Raw genomic sequence first — 18,816 nt, 5'->3', positions numbered from 1 at the left:
CTGTGGCTCTCTAGCACCAGTGGAATGTCTCTGTTTGGGTAATAAGAGTCTTTCTGTACCTCCTTAGGCATATTCATAGATAGAGGTGTTCTATGCATGCAAAATTGCTTTTATGGGAAGGCTGAGAGTCCTTTTTTTATTGGACAGCCAGTTCATTAGAATGATGTGGGTGCACAGTTTTGGCCAGAAAACCTTGTTAAATGGGGACATAAGCTACAAACATTTTGGCAAAAGATGAAAGTTTATGAACAAACAACCATTTATATTGTTACAATAAATTAGACTGTGTTGAGAAATCAGTTGGTTTCATTAATGACCAGACATTTTGTTAGTGAACACTTCCCAGACTTTACTAGCCCTAAGAATTAATCACCCCACTTGCTCCTGGTCTGAAACTCCAAAGTGCTTTGTCTATGTTACAGTACTTACTGCCTTGTATGTTAGATTAGTGAATGTATATTTGCCTCATCCACTAATGTATGAGCTTCTTGCTTGCTGGGACAAGGCTATATTCCTCAGAACTGAGGAGGGAGTTGAATCATGTGGCTATTTATTCTCAAATCCTCTTCACCAAGTGGAACAAAACAACAGCGAAAGACCACCGCGCATGGAAGCAGGAGGTCTGGATTTGGATTCTAGATCTCTAGATCTATTACTAACTGGAGGTATGGATGTAGTCAGGAAAATTGTCTTCCTTAGGTGCTTCCTTGATAGCACCTATAAAGGTCGAGATCTGTTGGATCTAGATCAGGGGATTCTCAATCATTACTATGCAGAAAATCAACTGGGAGAGTTCCTTTGCAATACAGATGCTTAGTTCCATCTCATGATACTTTTATTTTTTTTAAATTGGTCAAGTATTTTTCATTAAATAATGTAAACTTTCTTAGTCTACATCTAATAAAACTCCCACCAGCATACAAATACATTGAATGATATTAGCAGCAGAATCTTTAAATAAAGTAACCATACACAACTATTAGGCCACTTTTTTTCATTGCTTAGTATTTCATGCTATTTGTCATCATTGTCATCATAATCAGCCTCATCCTACATTGTTGAACACCCATCATGGACCATATGGCATAAACATTTTTCCTACTCATAAAGGAGCATATGTTCTCTATATGTATATAAAATTAATGTCTGAACAAAGTGGCTTAAACAAGGCAGAAGTTTGTTTCTCCCTCACTTAAATCTATAGTTCTACCTACCATGGCTAGTACAGATACCTGCCAAATTCATTAGGGACACAGGCCCCTTCCAGCTCTCTGTTCTGCTATACTTTAGAAGAGGCTCTAGTTTGGCTGCTAAATCCCCACCTATCATTTTTGAATTCCAGGCAGCAGGAAGGAAGAAAGCCAAGAGAGAAAAACAAGGAACATCTACCCCTCCTTTTAAATTTTTTAAGCAACCCCCTCTTGTTTTTTTTTAACAGACTTTGTTGAGCTATGATTACATTTAAAAAGCTGTACATATTTAAGGTGTACATCTCAGTGAGCTCGGGGATAAGTATACACCATGAACACATCACTACCATCAAGATTATAAACATATCCTTCACCTCCCTAAGTCCCCCCCCTTTATTATTATTATTATTTTTTTTTGGTAAGAAATTTTGGTAAGAATACAAAATCTACCCTTTTAGCACATTTTAAGTATGTAATACAGTATTCTTAGCTGTAAGCACTATGCTGTAAACGAGACCTCCAGAACTTACTTATGCGGTATATCTGAAACTTTGTACTCTAACCACATCTACCCATTTCCCCAGCACCACGGCCCCTGGCAACCACCATTCTACTCTCTGCTTTTGTGAGTTTGTCTATTTTAGATTTCAAATACAAGTGAAATCATATAGTAATTGTCATTCTGTGGTTGGCCTATTTCATATAACGTCATGCCCTCAAAGTCCATCCATGTTGTCACAAATGACAGGGTTTCATTATTATGTAACACTGAATAATATTCCATTGCATATATGTATTAGCCATTTATCCTGATACTCTCCCTCCACCTGCCTCCCAACAGGCCCCAGTGTGTGTTGTTCCCCTCCTAATATCCATGTGTTCTCACCGTTCTGCTCCCACTTGTAAGTGAGAATGTGCAGTGTTTGGTTTTCTGTTCCTAGGTTAGTTTGCTGAGGATGATGGCTTTCAGCTCCATTCATGTTCCTGCAAAGAACATGATCTCATTCCTTTTTATGGCTGCATAGTATTCCATGGTGTATATGTACCACATTTTCTTTATCCAGTCTGTCACTGATGGACATTTGGGTTGATTCCATGTCTTTGCTATTGTGAATAGTGCTGCAATGAACATATGTGTGCAAGTATCTTTATAATAGAATGATTTATATTCCTTTGGGTATATACCCAGTAATGGGACTGCTGGGTCAAGTGGTATTTCTGGTTGTAGGTCTTTGAGGAATCACCATACTGTCTTCCACAATAGTTGAACTAATTTACATTCCCACCAACAGTGTAAGTGTTCTTATATCTCAACAGCCTCATCATCAGGTAGTTTTATTTTAAAAAATTTTTGAGAAACCTTCATACTATTATCTGAAATGGACATAGTAATTTGTATTTCCACCACAAGTATACAAGGGTTATCTTTTCTCCACATCCTCACTAATACTTGTTATACATCTTTTTGATAATAGCTATTCTAAGAGGTATCAGATGATATTTCATGGTGGTTTTTATTTGCATCCCCCTGATGATTAGAGATGGTAAGAATTTTTTCATATATTTGTTGGCCATTTGTATCTGTTCTTCTGGGAAATGTCTATTCAGATCTTTGCCCTTTTTTTTTTTTTGAGATGGAGTCTCGCTCTGTCACCCAGGCTGGAGTGCAGTGGCATGATCTCGGGTCACTACAAGCTCCACCTCCCAGGTTCACACCATTCTCCTGCCTCAGTCTCCCAAGTAGCTGGGACTACAGGCACCCGCCACCATGCCCTGCTAATTTCTTGTAATTTTTTTTTTTTTTTTTTAGTGGAGACAGGGTTTCACCATGTTAGCCAGATTTTTGCCCATTTAAAAAAAAAATCAACTTTTATTTTAGATTCAGGGTATGCATGTGCAGGTTTTTACATTGGCACATTGTGTGATGCTGAGGCTTGGAGTATGGATGATCTTGTAACCCAGATAGAAAACATAATACCCAATAGACAGTTTTTAAGGCCTTTGTCCCCACCTTCCCTTCCCCCTCTAGTAGTCCCCAGTATCTGTTGTTCCGATCTTTACATCCATGTGTAACCAATGCTTTGTTCTCACTTATAACTAAGAACATATGGTATTTGGTTTTCTCTTCCTGCATAATTTTAGAATAATGGCCTCCAGCTGCATCCATGTTGGTGCAAAGGACATAATTTTTTTATGGTTGTGTAGTATTCCATGGTGTACATATACTGTATTTTCTCTATCCACTCTAACATTGATGGGCATCTAGGTTGATTCCATGTCTTTGCTATTGCAAATAATGCTATAATAAATATATGAGTGCACACTTCTTTATGGTAGAACAATTTATTTTCTTTTGGATATAAGGGTCTGTCCCCATGGCTGCTGTCAAGGGTCAGTGTTGAGTGCCTGCAGCTTTTCCAGGCTCAGGGTGCAAGCTGTCAGTGGATCTACCGTTCTAGGGTCTGGAGGATGGTGGCTGTCTTCTCAGAGCTCCAATAGGCAGTGCCCCAGTGTGGACTCTGTGAGGGCTCCAACCCCACATTTTCCATCTGCACTGCTGTAGTAGACATTCGCCATGAAGTCTCCATCCCAGCAGCTTCTACTGGACATACAGGCTTTTCCATACATCTTTAGAAATCCAGGCGAAGTCTTCTGATATGGTTTGGCTCTGTGTCCCCGCCCAAATCTCACCTCAAATTGTACTCCCATAATTCCCACATGTTGTGGGGGGACACAGTGGCGATAACTGAATCATGGGGGGCAGTTTCTCCCATGCTGTTCTTGTGGTAGTGAATAAGTCTCACGAGTTCTGATGGTTTGATAAGGGGAAACCAGTTTTGCTTGGCTGTCATTCTCTCACTTGCCTGCTGTGATGTAAGACATGCCTTTTGCCTTCTGCCTCCCCCCAGCCATGTGGAACTGTAAGTCCAATTAAACCTCTTTCTTTTGTAAATTGCCCAGTCTCAGGTATATCTTTATCAGCAGTGCACTCCTGTACTTTGTGCACCTGCAGGTTTAATACCCCATGGAAATTGTCAAGGCTTATAACTTGCACCCTCTAAAGCGCTGGCCCAAATTATGTCTGGGGCCCTTTTAGCCATGGCTGGAGCTGGAGTGGCTGAGACCTAGAATGCTGTGAGCACTGTCCTGTGCTTGCACTGGACCCAGCCCACAAAACGATTCTTACCTCCTAGGCCTCCAGGCCTTTGAGGGGAGGGGCTGCCACCAGCCAAGGTCTCTGAAATGTCTTTGAGGCCCTTTCTTCATTGTCTTCTATTAGCATCTGCTTTCCTTTTAGTTACCCAAATTTCTGCAGCCTGCTTGAATTTCAGACAATACCAGTGGTCTTACAAGTACTACATGACCCCTATAACACTTCCTGACTTCATTTCTGCAATATATTTTATTTTTTTACATCATCATGAACATTGAAACTTTTTATATCTATTCACCTTCCATTTGTTTTCAAGTCCAGTTTACCTCCAAAGAATTTTAGAATATAGAGTCTCCAGAAGATTCTAGTTTGTCGTGTTTCTTGCTGTATCCCTTGACTGCGAATGCTTTCTAGTACATATAATACACTCAAAAGTACTTATGAATAAAAAAAAGGAATTAATCTTCACATTTTTCCTTCAAAATAGACTTAACTCTTTGGTTTCCAACTTTATGTGAGGGTTTTTAGTAGTAATCTCAAAAATCCAATCAAATTGAACAGGGAGTGTCTCCAGAATGAAGTTTTTGATTAGATTCCGTGTCTGTGCAATCGGGACATGTCTCTTGGAATGTAGTGGTGATTAGGTTTATTAATTTTTTATATATATAAGGGGAAGCCAATCAGAGGATGCATTTTCCCAGAGAAGGAGCATCTGAAGAGTTTAAGACCTTGGGGAAAGAGAGTCTTGCTGCTTGCTTGTGGGACTTGCCTTGGAAGGTAGATAAGTTCACTGCATCCTCCAACTTTTTATTTTTGGTGAGTTCTCCAAGCACTGAGATGTGAACTGGCCTCATTCCCTTACAATGATACTGTTACCAGTAGAAGAGATTCCAGTTACTGGCAGCATATCTGCATGGGTCCATAAGCAGCTTCAGTCCTTGCCTCCTCAGAAGAAAGAATTCGACTGAAGGGCATACAGCAGAAAAAGAGACTGAGCGGTAAGTTTCAGAGTAGGAGGGGAAGTTTATTTAAAAAGGCTTTAGAACAGGAAGGAGAGGAAAATTCTCTTGGAAGAGACCCGAGAAGATGCCTGAAGGTCCAAGAAAGAAAAGAGAAGAGTCTTTAACCTTGATCCTGCGATGGGTTTGCCTCTTTTCCATGATTCTTCCTTTAGGGAGAGTTTCCGGCATGCACAGTGCTTTCCTTACCCTTTGAAACTGAGCATGCACGGTGTGTTTAGGGAGTTATATGCATGTCCACCTGAAGCTTTCTTTCCTTTTCCGGTGGAGTGTGCCCCCAGAAGATTATGCTTTGCCATTTTTGTCTCTTAACATGCATGCCCAAGAAGTTGCTTCTTCCTGGGGTCTGCATTTAATTAACATTTTTGATGTTAACAGGTGTAGACCATCAGGAAATGGCCTCTCTCTGATGCTGCCTAATTATCATTTTTAGAGAGGCAATGTGATAATTGACAGGCCATCACCTGACATTTCTAGTGGGTAGGGGAAGAGTCCTCTCCTGTCCTGCTCATGCTCTTCTACCTGTAGCAAGACAAGCCTTGTATATCATTAGACATTTGCCCCATCAAGGCAGCATCTCATTATTACATTTTATTGTGTGAATTGTTACTTCACATTCTCAGATTCTGTGTTCACTATTTGTGTGCCTTTTCCATTTTTGTTTTGGCCATATCTCATTATTTTAACTGCCTCCTCCAAGATTCTAGATCTGTATTGACCAATATAGTAACTACTAGGCACATGTGACTATAAACTGTAAATTAATTATAATTAAATGGACAATGCAGATATAGAGAATTTTTTTCATCACAGAAAATCATGTTGGGCATGTTGGCTACCACTTATTTTTAAATTCTATTTGTGTGGTTTATAGTTAAATTATATTCTGCTTCTCTATATTCATTTCCTTTCACAGATTTTCTCAAGCAATTTTTAAATTTCATTCATTTACCTTATTGAGGTAAGTACTTAGATTACTTTTTTAAAATAATGCACAGCAAATAATTTTTCCATCGATATTGTTTTAGCTTTATTGTATTGGTACTTTTACGTACTATATTCAGGTATTATTATTTTTCATAACGTACTTTAAAAATTGTGCCAAATTTATTTAAAATAGATTTCTCCCTTGATTTTCAGATGTTAGATTCTGTCTTCCATTGCTGTATTTTAATTTAATTTAATTTTATTGTATGTAAATATGTTGCATATTCCCTTTTTTAAAATGTGAGATATTTCCTCTCTCCTGTTACACAAACTTTGTATGCAGTGTTCATTATGCACTTTAAAAATAAATATTTTGTTTCAGGGCATGGTGCTTTCACACATAAAACCTTAGAATAATTTTAAATTCCATTCCACTTTCACCATTCCTGAACTGCTTTGAATATATTGGAGGTTGGAAGCCATGAGAGGCTTGCAATCCTATCAAGATAATACGATTTTCCATTTATAGTGTAATCTGACTTGCAATCCTGTCAAGATAATAGGATTTTCCATTTATAGTGTAATCTGACTTGCAATCCCATCAAGATAATAGGATTTTCCATTTATAGTGTAATCTGACATATATTCGTTTTGGTTTCATACTTTAAAAAAATCTATTCTCTTTTACTCTGTGGTGATCTCTGCTTTTCTATTTGTTCATTGCTAGAATGTCAGCTTGCTGTTTCCCTAGCACCTGAGATGTCATTCAACATTGTATAGCACTGGTGTTGAGAACTGAGAGAATCTACTAAATAGTAGGACTTTTCGAGACTGCAGTTCTGAATTAAAAGGAAGGGAAAGGACAGGCAAAACAATATAGACATCAGCTATTTTTACTGAAGATCTGTTGGAGAACATGGTTTTGTTGTCCAGGAACTTGAGACCTAATACCTCATTCCTAATACTTCACTAAGGTGTGTCTAAATAGCCGTGAAAGGGCTAAGAAGTCACAAGTCGGCCTCTTAATTTTTACGGGTGCCCTTAAAATATTAAGGTAATATTGAGGATGCAGAATGGCTCATTCCTCATGACTTTTTAAGAGATCTGGGCTGGGCACGGTGGCTCACGCCTGTAATCCCAACACTTTGAGAGGCGGAGACTGGCGGATCACCTGAGGTCAGGAGTTCCAGACCAGCCCGACCAAAATGGAGAAACCCCGTCTCGACTAAAAATACAAAATTAGCTGAGCACGATGGCGCATGCCTGTCATCCCAGCTACTCAGGAGGCTGAGGCTGGAGAATTGCTTGAACCCAGGAGGTGGAGGTTGCGGTGAGCCGAGATCATGCCACTGCACTCCAGCCTGGGCAACAAGAGTGAAACTCTACCAAAAAAAAAAAAAAAAAAAAAAAAGAGAGAGAGAGAGAGAGAGACATCTGGAGGGAGATACTAAGCTGTGCAGGCTCTCATCTTGAAGTCACCAAATACATAAGTTGTTATTTCTGCTCTGGTGAAAAGTTTGTCAATACATTTTTTTCCATGAATTAATGAAAATTTTAGACTCATAACATAAGTTTTTAAAAGTTTCTCCTAAAGATTGCTTGTGTATGTATGTGTTTTAAAATATATTTAATCTCTACATCTCGAAATAGTTTTTATAGATTCCACACAAGAATCCTTTATGAAATAAGTATGCTTTAACTTTCTTATAATATTTGTCCTTTTTTGTCCCTGGCACGGTCTGTATATGACCAGTTAAATTACTTTTAGTTCATGTTTGGGTTATAATTACACACAAATATTCTCTAAAGCCCAAATCTTATTTTGATATTCGAGGAAGAGTTTACTTGGTAATAATATTAAGGGTTACAGCTGGTTACACTGAAGCTTTGTCGGCATTCTCTAATATCTTATTTTTTTTGAAGGAATATCTGTTCTGCTTGAATTATAGACTACATAATACATGTACTGTCAGGTACATTCATGGAAGGGACAGGCAGATGGAGTCATATGTTACTGGAGTCTTGATGAACAGATGTAGAAAATAGGCCAAGGAATAAGAAAAAAGTTGATATTGAAAAGTGCTTGTTGAAGTCTGTAAATGTGCATTAAATGTGGCAGTAAAAATAGACACAATGATGTTTGGGAACTGGGGTCTAAATGCCGGAGTCCCCAGAATCATAGAGAACCTTTGTTAGGGGAGTAATTTTGTCAAAAAGCAAGAAGAGGCAGTGACAGGCAGAATATAATTAAAAGTATTGCTGGGCCAGTTTCTAATTTTGTAATTTTGTCATATTGTTCAAACACTGTTGATCATTTATTAAATTGGTAAATAAACTGTAATCAGCAGGGTTATTATGAGGGTTAAATAAGGAAATATATGTACATCTGTAAGCACAATGTCACAATTAATACAAAGTTACCCTTTTTATTTTTCCTGGACTTCATGTACAAATGGGTCAGTAAATTTTTTGTTTATGACACACAATTATCACTTGCACATAAAATATATTTAATTATTTTTATATTTTTAGCAGGGAAATAATACATGCCTGTTTCCCCCTGTCTCAAACACATACATTCATATAAACATATGCACCTATATACCTACATATCTATGTACGAATATATACATGGACATCGGTATTTCTCAGCAAATATGTATCATGATAATCAGAGATATTGCAGCTAACAAAGAGTAATATAAACCATGATTGCAAGAATTTTAGATACCACGTTAGTAAAACATCAGATTGAGCTGCTAAATTTCTCCCACCCCTAAGTCATTTTGTATTTTCTGAGCATCCTAGAGGATTGTGACTGTATACACAGGACAGAAACACCATGACTCAGGGTACTCCTGCTAATTTCCGATGCAGGAGATTTTAAGGGCTAGATTAGCAGGATGGGAGTGTTGACCCTCTAAGTGAAATAAATCCCTCAATTGATTATCCCCATCCTAAAACAGATTTTTTTTTTTTTTTTGAGACAGAGTCTCACTCTGTTGCCCTAGCTGGAGTGCAGTGGTGGGATCTCGGCTCACTGTAATCTCTGCCTCCCGGGTTCAAGAGATTCTCCTGCTTCAGCTTCCTGAGTAGCTGGGATTACAGGCAAGCACCACCATATCCAGTTAATTTTTGTATTTTTAGTAAAGACGGGGTTTCACCATGTTGGCCAGGCTAGTCTCAAACCCTTGACCTCAGGTGATCCACCTGCCTTGGCCTCCCAAAGTGTTGGGATTACAGGCGTGAGCCACCGCACTCGACCCTAAAACAGATTCTTACTTGATTATTTCCACGTTCCAAGGGGAAATACAAAAGTCAGAGTTGAGTGAAAGTAAAAGTGGAGTAAGGCTTCAGAAGGCTGTGGTGGGTGTTGGAGAAACATTGCTAGGGCATAAAGCTAGGATAATAAAATCTGAGAATCCCAGGGTTTATCTATAGGTGGAAATCATATTCCACATGTGGATGGAGTCAGGGATCCCTGTGTTTTAAAATCAGTGAGGGAATTGAATATCTGGGCTTGTGCCAATTAACATACAAAACTCCGTGCTTTTGATGTTCTCATTCAGAAGATATCTGTGTTCCTTCTTGGTTAGCAACCATAGTCATAGGCTTCCTAATTTTGACCACAGGAAAAGAGGAGAGGCCTCTGCATGTTTGTGTCTGTTGGTTAGGCTGTGGTGCAGCTGGTGTCACACTTCAGTGAAAGTCTGGCTTTTCATCACAGGTTGATCTGAAAATTGTGCACAAGACTGGTGTCTCACATGTTCTTTCTCCAACCTCAGCTTTTCTTAGTGCCTAAGGTGTCTGCAAGTGGAAATCCAGAGGAAGACAGAGAGAAACTGAGTTCCTGACAATGCATTCACTAGTGAGTAGGGGATGCCTCTTTCTACTGAAATTATACCCATATTGCTGGCAAATGGACAGTTTTCTCCAATTTGCATGGGTGTTTCAGTTTTATTCTTTTTTTGTTTGTTTTTATGATGTAAAATCCACCCAGCCTGAGTCTTCCAAATGCAGTCAGGAGGCTTTCAGGTATCTGGCCTCCAATTAAGTTTTCTCAGGACTCTAGGTTGGGTATCGTGTGTCAAAGACTCCTAAATTATCAATATAATTTCTAATATTACACTACTTTATTCCAGCCCTCATTAAGACTATTTACAAAAAAAGATATTAGAGGTTTCATTTATATATTTCTTTTTCTTCTATCCATCCTATAATCTCATAGGGAAATAATTGACCCATTAACTGTACTGTTGGCTGAAATAGACTTAGGATTGTGATGAATGCAGGCAACAGAAATGAGTGAAGAGCAGAACATCACAGCCCAACAATGAGTCTGATGTTCTAGCAGCTGAGTTCAATAAATCCAGTGTGATAGGACTTGGGCAAGAGCTGTGCAGTGTTGAGGGAAAAGAAGAGTTTGATAAAATATATTTGAGCTTTTAAAAACTTTGTGAAAGGACAACTAAAGAAGTCATTACTATTCTTATCCCCATTCATTTTACCTTTTGGTAATTAACCTTTTTGCCTTCTGGTAACTGAAAGTAACATATAAGAAATATAATTATTTAATTATGGTTGCACACTCAGAAGAAGGAATATAGTAGATAGAGTACAATTTAGGGTTCTGTGGAAATGCTTTATAAGGGCTGGTTAGAAAAAAAAAAACAATGAAGAGGCTTTTTAAATCTTTGAACAAGTGAAGTGAGAAGGTAAATTTAAAAGAGAAACAATGATAACTGATGTTTAGATTGCCGAGAGAAAGTTGAGAACAGGAGGCTTCATATCACAGGAATCATCGGACTAAGATTTCCTCAGTATAGCAGCCTCAGCGGTCTTGTCTTGTGCTGCTACACTGTCTTTAAGCCTTGTCATGAACACCTGAATTACATAACATTAGAGAGACTATATGTATGAATTGAATCCTATATTCTGCATAAAGCTTGTTCAGTTCTGAAGAATGCTGGAGTCTGGTTCATTACTTTCTAACTTTTTAATGAATAAGGGACCAATGACTTATATTTAATAAATATTTGCTAGATAGGAAACATGTTTTCTATTAGTTCATTAGATTATTCAAAACACATCATAGGTCTTTTAACCATTTGATTGGTGAGAAACCCGTGGTTCATCTAGATAAATAATTTATTTCATCATAGTCATGTTTAAAAAGTAGTAAATCATGGTTATTTGCCTTGTGACAAATCTGTAATTTACTTGAAATTCATGGTAAATTTCATTTTATTTATGAATGTTCAAGTGAAAATTTTATAATCAGTTATGTAGAGATTATTAACAGATTACTGAAAAATATCTGGGTTATATTATGCCACACCTCATGCGATATTTCTTTATAGTAAACTTTAATGGATTCAGAGTGGGTATATCTCTGTGAGTGAATCTGAAAGGCAGATACCAGCTTAGTACTGAGAATGAACTGGCTGGAACCAAAAACACTGAGTATTCTGAATACCCAGCTCCTAGCTATGTCATCTCAGCCTTCCTCTTCCAGACATTGAAAGGGATTTCTCTGTCTAAACTAAAATGTCTGTGATGTTTTAGGAGAAAGTGACTTTTGAAGATGTAGCTATTGACTTCACCCAGGAAGAGTGGGCCATGATGGACACATCCAAGAGAAAGCTGTACAGAGATGTGATGCTGGAAAATATCAGTCACCTGGTGCCCCTCGGTGAGTCCCTCAACATTCACGTACATATGTAGACACACATTCTCTCATTCATTCAATAAGTGTTAGAACAGCTTCCCCATATCTCACTCTAATCTCTTCTCTGATTCTCTCACAGATCTCATCTGAAAAAAGTTTGAACTCTCTAAATCTATCTGAAATGAATATCTGTCTTTTTATTTTATTTTATTTAGCTTGTCACTCAATTAGAATGTAATCTTGACAAGTATTTCATGGTTTCTTTAGTACTCAGTCTCTAATACTCATAACAGACCTGGGAACATAATGAATATTTTCAATGTATTAAATTAAATATTTTCTAAATAACTCTTCTGCTTTAGTCTATGCTTAAGCTGAGACCAATTAGTGAAAACAATAGCAATATGTTTTCCATATAGAACACCAATTATTTTTGTAAATAGAATGTTTTTTTTTGTTCTGCGTGAGAATAATAATAAACACAATGTGCAGAGATTTAATTACTCTCTTTCTGAAAAGATTATGTATTATGCATTGTGTCTTGGAACTTAGGCATGGACTCAGCATTCATAGGTCCTGACTATTTTGAATTTCCTTTTCCTGATGGCCCTTTGGTTTGGATTTATTTTCTAGTCTCACGTTGGGTCAGAAAAATCCTGGGGAGTTTTCTGTGTTCTAGGTCTTGTGGCCTGAGCTGACCTTCACTGTTTTTATTCTTCCTTGATAGCCTGCCTTACACTTGGTGATAATGCACATTTATTGACAGTGAACTCAAAACACATGTATTCTTTCCACTAACAGGGTACCAGATAAGCAAATCCTATATAATTTTGCAGCTGGAGCAAGGAAAAGAGCTGTGGCGGGAAGGAAGAGAATTTCTTCAAGACCAGAATCCAGGTAAGCAACAGGGTCCTGTGCTCTAATAGGAGGAGTTGCTTTGTCAATGAATAATATCAGTTGAATATTAATTAGTGGTTTTATTAAATGAGTGATGATTTCTAAAATGTAGGTTAGGCTACTGGAGCAGAATTCCTTAGATGTTATTATCATTTTGTTCTTGTGTCAGATGCTACTCTTGTGTCCTCTTTTTCTTTTCTTTTAATTTTGGGAAAAAGATAATTCATGTACTTGGCTGGGGTTAAACTTTCATATGCTGACTCTTTCCCTGATATCCCTGTGAAGACTATCCCTCTATTTACTTGCCTGATATCTCATCGCCATTTTAACTCTATTCACATTTTAATTTAAAAAATCTTTTCTAATTTCTGACACTGTACAATCTATTTCTTCTATTCAAGTAGTTTCTTCATTTGACACACTTGCCACATCTAAGTGTCAATTTTTGAAAAAAAGTAAATGGGCCTTGGGGCTTTTCAAACAATTTTATTACCATAATACCAATGTAACAATTTATTTTTCAATTATTTCAGACAGGGAAAGTGCCCTTAAGAAAAAACACATGATATCCATGCATCCTATCATCAGAAAAGATGTATCCACCAGTATGACAATGGTAAGTTTTATAGCTGTGTACACCAGTCATCTAAGTTAAAGACATGGTAATGGGTTAAGTTAGTAATGAAGCACAATCACCTGAGTGTAATTAGGCTGGCATTAAGTGCTTTCTAAGCAAAGAAAAAAACTGGAGACTTTGAATTTAGTGAATACATTGACCTGTGTTCTAAACCATAACATGAGATCTCTAAAATTAGAGCAAGTGCATATACATTGCTCATGCCCAGACATTGAAAGATATTGATATCATCACAATTATGCAATAACTCTACAGTTGAGATGTTACAGAAGAGAACATATCTGTGTCTGCAGGAGATAATGTGTATGCAAATGTCAATCGAGAAAAATGACAAGACAAGTCTCAATCATTTTAGGAGATTTATTTGCCAAAGTTAAGGACATGCATCCAGGGGACAGGTGTATGCCTTTCTCCAAAGATGATTTTGAAGGCTCCAAATTTAAAGGGGAAAGGGTGGGATATTGAGAAGTATACAATTTTCATGTAAAAGGTGGGTAGAAAAAATAGTCATTCATGCATTTTTCTGGCTTAGTGAATCTGGATTTTTTTACATAACATGACATAAACAAATGAGGCAGAGGAATAATGCAGGAAAGCTGCATTTTTACATAAGACAACATAGGCAACATGGGGCAGGGAAACAATCAGATGTGCATTTGTGTCTGGTGAACTGGGGATGACTGCACCTGTAAAGACAAGTTATCAGTTTGCATTGCCATGGTGTAATTTTAACAGCTCATGAGGAATTTCCTTGTGGGCAAAATATGGGGGAGGCTTGTAGCTTTTCATCTTGTAGCCATATTATTTAGGAACCAGAAGGGGGAGGCAGGTTTGTGTGACCCAGTTCCCAGCTTGATTTTTCCCTTTGGTTAAATGAGTTTGGGGTCCCAAAATTTAATTTCCTTTCACACAAGAAACATTGGAAAGATTTCAACAGGGTCTACCACTGAATATTTGGTCTAGGATTCAAAGGTAGTGAAATGAATGTATAGATATATGTGGGTAAACCATTAAGAGCTTTTAATCTTTGTCCCAAAGGAGAACTCTCTCATTCTGGAGGATCCTTTTGAATGTAATGATTCGGGAGAAGATTGCACTGACAGTTCCACAATAACTCAGTGTTTGTTAACTCATAGTGGAAAGAAACCCTGTGTCAGCAAACAGTGTGGAAAATCCCTTCGTAATCTTTTGTCCCCTAAACCACATAGACAAATTCATACTAAAGGTAAATCATATCAATGTAATCTATGTGAAAAGGCCTATACTAATTGCTTTCACCTTAGACGGCACAAGATGACTCACACTGGAGAGAGGCCATATGCATGTCATCTATGTGGAAAAGCCTTCACTCAGTGTTATCACCTTAGAAGACATGAGAAAACTCACACGGGAGAGAGGCCATATTCATGTCATCTATGTGGAAAAGCCTTCACTCAGTGTTCTCACCTTAGAAGACATGAGAAAACTCACACGGGAGAGAGGCCATATAAGTGTCATCAATGTGGGAAAGCCTTTATTCAATCCTTTAACCTTCGAAGACATGAGAGAACTCACCTTGGAAAAAATGTTATGAATGTGATAAAAGTGGGAAAGCCTTTAGTGAAAACTCTGGCTTTAGAGGAAACAAAATAATTTACACTGGAGAGAAACCACATGCTTGCCTTCTATGTGGGAAGGCCTTCAGTCTGTCTTCCGACCTTAGATGACATGAGAGAACATGCACTGGAGAAAAGGCATATGAATGCCATTTATGTGGGTAAGCCTTCAGTCAATGTACTAATCTTAAATAGCATCAGAAAATTCACCCAGGAGAGAAAATTATAAACTTCTTCAGAACATATTCTGACTTTAGATGACACGGTGTTAGGAATGACGAAGGTGAGGAATGTGGAAGAGACTTCAGCTGTAGTTGTAGCATCTAAACATGCCAAAAGACTCACATTTTGAAGAAATACTGTAATCAACATGGAGGATACTTCAGTTACCTTTATTCTCCAGCCCACATCAATAAATTCATATGGAAGAGAAATTGTATGACATGTATGTACCAAAGACTTGTTAGTGATCTGAGCATAAATGACATGAGAGAGCTGAAACTGTCAACATAATCAACTAAAAGTCTTCAGCAACAGCTTTAACTTAAAACATGTGGGACTTTCAGGTAGAGAATCTCTAACTCTGCATTCAGTGTGAAAATGTTTTTATTTGCAATTTATTGTCAAATAACATGAGAAAACTTTACTTGGATGAACCCTTTATTTGTATTTTCTGTGAATAAACATTCAGCCAAGCACCAGGCTTGATGTTCACAAGAAAACACAGTGATAAAATGCTGCTAAAATGGAAAATAAGAGAGGAAAGCCTTCATAAGCTAAATAACAAGGGAAAGTCTTTTCAAGGGCAATGAATACTCTTGGAATACCAAATACTTCTTACTGGAGAAGTTATGCAATGAAAAATCATGAGCAATCCTTTCTTCATAGAGCAACACTTGTGGCACATGTGAGATTTCTCACTGGACAAAACATGGTTAGCATCTTGAAAGGAGAAAATTCTTTAGTGGTAATTCATTTCTTAGTTGACATTAAGTTTCTCACATTGAGGAGCTATCAAACTTGAAAATCACTGTGGAGAAACCTGATAGATTTCTCATCAGAAAAGTGAGTCAAGAAGGTGGACCTCTAGGAAAAACTCTTAACACATACTTTAGCAAAATAATTCAGAAATTTGGGAAAATATCTATTCATAAAAATGTGGCATGTAAATGCATAATAGCAAAGTGACCAGGGAATAAATTGAATGCAGAATTATATAAGAAATCTCATTAAACTTTTCCAAAAGATCAATACTTACAAATATTAAAAGAATACAATCTGTTGTTGAAAAAACTTAGTATGTTGGTGAAGCCCTTGTTTCATTTATGCAGCCCTAACAAATTGATTTGCATCTGCACTCCTTGGGTGAGATTCTTGGTCGAGATTCTACCCCAACTTCTGAGTCTCCCCAGTCTTCAACAGCTCTTTCCTCACAGCTCACCTCCCTTTACTTCAACGTCCACCAAAACCACTTGTTTCCATCCAACCCTCGAGTTGACACACCAGGGAACTTCAACCCCACTTGCTAGATTTCTCAGTATGTCATTGCTTAGATTTAGCAGGGAAATGGAGGCTGTATCAAAGACCCCTAGTATATGCATTTGGGTATCCCCAGCTCTTGCCTCTGTCTCTGAGCAGTTACCTGGGATCAGAGAATAAGGCAGCTCTTCTCTTCTATCCCTCAGAAGGCTCTTGAAATTTTGTCCCTGGAGCCTCTCTAACTGGAAGTAGCAGTTCATCTCATGACACCCCACATTTTATTCCGGTGAGTCCTAAGTTATTACACAGAGACAGACACAGCTGTGCTCCTTTTACTGCAGTCCAGAAGATAAAACACCAGCATGATAAAACAGCCGAACCTGTCAGCCACCTTGCAAGCCTTTCCTATATTTGATTCAATGTCCTTTTCCCGAAGCAAAATGAAAGTTCTCACAGAGAGGCCCTCCTCTGCCTTGTCCTCAGAATTGGAAAATGTATTCTCCGTGAAGGAGCCTCACCACTGAACCTAAAACTCAAGAGAAAATGTTTCCTGAATATCAAGTGGGATGACTTGAGATTTTGCCAAACAGGCACAATCTTAATACGATCGGCCTTACTAAGGCTAAATGGCTTTATCCATGGTTGAAATTGACACATCATCATATTAAAAAATCTCCATGAGTAATTGATTTTACTCTGCAGCCAGGCTTTATGTCAAGTGTGAGGATAATGAGCAAGAAATTCAAGCCCTTGACAAACTGGTTGGAGAGGCAAGGACTGTGTCCAGGCAGAGCTCATATCATTATTTATTGTTATATCTATTTAATTAAATATGTAATTTACCCACAAACTGTGGCTGACCTTATATGTACTCCTGAGCCCCATTAAGATGTACTATTTGTGCTGTGAAATTCTATGGGATTTGACAAATGCATGGTGGCAGATCTCCAGCCATTATTAAAGTGTAACACAGAATGCTTCTCTTATTCAAGCTCGTCTTCCCTCCACATAGAGGGAATCAATCGACTTTTGTATACTGACTCTTGAATTTGCTTCTTTATTTCCATCTTCTTTAATTAAAGCACAAGATATCATACTCAATTTCCATTTGATCTTCCAAAAGAAAAGTACTGAATAATCCACACCTGAATTTCAGTGATTCAGACTCAGGTCCACCGCTAAGACCAAACGTCCTGTGCTGCCACCTCATGGCCGGCAGAGGGCAATGAAACCCATCGTTCCGGCCATGCAGGGCGCATGCGCGCTCTGCCTCCCGCGGCGGGCCGGGTCTCCAGGGAGGACCTGAGTTTTCTTCACCCATGGTCAGGGAGGCGCCATCGCCCTGGCTTTGGGGCTGGGGCCTCCGGGGAGGTTCCGGTAGGGGGGTTGGAGAGGCCGCTCTTTTTGCGAGGCCTGAGACGGCGGGCCCTGTGCAGGCTGCCCTATTCCGCGCCCTCAGGGCGTCAGTATCCGCCTGAGGCCGGATGCCACCGCTGGGCCTGGAGCATCCTCGGCGCTGCCCTCCCAGAGCCCCGCAGAGGCTGAGGTGGCGCGGGGGGGAGGCCGGCTCCGGGAGAAGCGGCGGCAGCGAGGGCTTGAGGACCCGGGCTCCGGGGCTCCGGGGCGTCTGGCCTGGGTGGGACTGAGCCCATCCAGGGACTGGGACTCCGGGGTTGTGGTGTAGGTGGATCCGGGGCAGGCTCAGGACCAAGTCCCACTCCTTCCACCAAGGAGCGCCCAGAGGCCGGCGGCAGCTCCAGGTTCACCTCCTCCTCCTCCAGGTGTTTACTTTTCCTTTATTTCTGTGAGGCCAGAAATTGTCGCCATCCTTCACATCGGTGAATCGGGACCCTAACACTCATTACCTCAGGTTTATTGTTATTGCCATTAACAGTGTTGGTGGCATTATCACTAAGATCATCATTGTTGTTATTATTGTCATTTATGATTATTAGCAGGTGTGTTCATCATTTTGTCTCACTATGCATTTTTTTTTTGGGGGGGTGGCATTGGTTTTGTATGACGTTGAATTGAGCTTCTTTAATCTTGACCAGTGTTGTCAGATTTCTGAAGAGAATTCCGGAGGACATCTCCTGCCTTTCAGCGCAGCCACAGAATTTCGTGGGCACAGGAGAGCACCTAGAATATTCCCCTTTCATTGCACAGCAGCTTTGGGAAATAGTGGCTGCCTGGCTCTGAGATGAGGTAGAAAAGACTGGATACTGGGGCAAGTGTTAGCACCTCCACTGG

General features: G+C 39.0%; 1 protein-coding gene and 1 pseudogene across 8 annotated transcripts in view; both read left to right on the top strand.

The window, feature by feature from the left end:
* The first annotated feature begins 10,026 nt into the window (after positions 1 to 10,026).
* LOC129135645 (zinc finger protein 705D-like) lies at positions 10,027 to 15,433 on the top strand (annotated as a pseudogene).
* Positions 15,434 to 17,841: 2,408 nt separating this feature from the next.
* LOC112207929 (putative glycosyltransferase ALG1L2) overlaps positions 17,842 to 18,816 on the top strand; it is a 205,815-nt gene continuing 204,840 nt past the window's right edge. For 6 of the 8 annotated variants that reach the window (XM_063816137.1, XM_063816147.1, XM_063816146.1 and 3 more), the window contains exon 1: positions 17,842 to 18,347. The gene's annotated coding sequence lies outside the window, so the exon portion shown is untranslated. The remainder of the gene's footprint in view (positions 18,348 to 18,816) is intronic. The other 2 variants (XM_063816140.1, XM_063816141.1) reach the window with 1 other exon arrangement.

The sequence above is a fragment of the Pan troglodytes genome, chromosome 7, assembly GCF_028858775.2.
Source record: "Pan troglodytes isolate AG18354 chromosome 7, NHGRI_mPanTro3-v2.0_pri, whole genome shotgun sequence".
Taxonomy (NCBI): Eukaryota; Metazoa; Chordata; class Mammalia; order Primates; family Hominidae; genus Pan; species Pan troglodytes.
The sequence above is the reverse complement of the archived record's forward strand: the minus strand, read 5'-3'. Positions and strand labels throughout refer to the sequence as shown.